This window comes from Bison bison, unplaced genomic scaffold (assembly GCF_000754665.1).
Source record: "Bison bison bison isolate TAMUID 2011002044 unplaced genomic scaffold, Bison_UMD1.0 scf7180017864050, whole genome shotgun sequence".
In the NCBI taxonomy this organism is placed as follows: Eukaryota; Metazoa; Chordata; class Mammalia; order Artiodactyla; family Bovidae; genus Bison; species Bison bison.
Genome location: NW_011494622.1, coordinates 5,258,535 through 5,259,423, shown reverse-complemented (window position 1 = coordinate 5,259,423; position 889 = coordinate 5,258,535). Strand labels below are relative to the sequence as shown.

Sequence of the window (889 nt, the reverse complement as noted above, 5' to 3'; positions counted from 1 at the left end):
AAAAGCCTTCTATTTTGTTCCCTTTCATCTTTCCTATGGTTTCCTTGTTACCAGATGGGACCTTCTCATGCTGCCTTGGAATATTGAAATTTCAAATGAAACCAGTCAAATGGCCAGGCCTGCAAGAAATGTACAGCACCATCCTTTCTCTCCGGGTGACAGAGTGCACAGTGAGTCCACCATAAAGTGGAAGGATCCTCTGTGTAGGGAACAGTGCTCTGCCAAGGTCAAGACTATCAGCCTTTGTAACCATGTTGATTGTCAGCCTTGCGGAATGAATCTGACTGCTTGGGAAGGTGTGAACCTTCCCTCCTGAAGATTCATTCTAGAGTAAAGGTTGAATTCCTTCTCACTTGGAAGGTCTTTGCCACTCTCTCCAGCAAGTGCTTTTGACAGTTAAAGTGGTAGGCCAGAATATGTTATAAACTACAGAAGGGCTTTGTAAATGTTGACACTTGGATTTACTTAAATTTTCTGTCACTTGGAATGGTTCCCAATATGAAAAAGGTATTTTAGACTGAAAAACAAATTCTGACTGGATACAGAACTATGGTATCTATATACTCACACACATGAAACCATCAGTGTAAATTCCTATCATCTTAAATTCCTCTCCCTGTATTCTCTCCTGAAGCCTCTGCAGTCACAGTTTTGCCTTGACCATTCTCCTAGCACAGATCTTGTCAAGATCACCAATATCTTCCATGTTTGTTTTTTTTTTTTTTTAAGTCACTCAGGTGTGTCTGACTCTTTGCAACCCATGGGCTATACAGTCCATGGAATTCTCTAGGCCAGAATACTGGAGTGGGTAGCCTTTCCTTCTCCAGGGGATCTTCCCAAACTAGGGTTGGAACCCAGGTCTCTCACATTGCAGGCAGATTCTTTTTTT

General features: G+C 42.1%; 1 long non-coding RNA gene across 2 annotated transcripts in view; it reads left to right on the top strand.

Annotated features, from left to right (window-relative positions):
- The window catches only part of LOC104985560, a 6,583-nt gene that overhangs the window by 2,126 nt on the left and 3,568 nt on the right, over positions 1-889 (top strand). For both annotated transcript variants that reach the window (XR_824919.1, XR_824920.1), the window contains exon 3: positions 55-170. This is a non-coding gene — a long non-coding RNA (uncharacterized LOC104985560). The remainder of the gene's footprint in view (positions 1-54; positions 171-889) is intronic.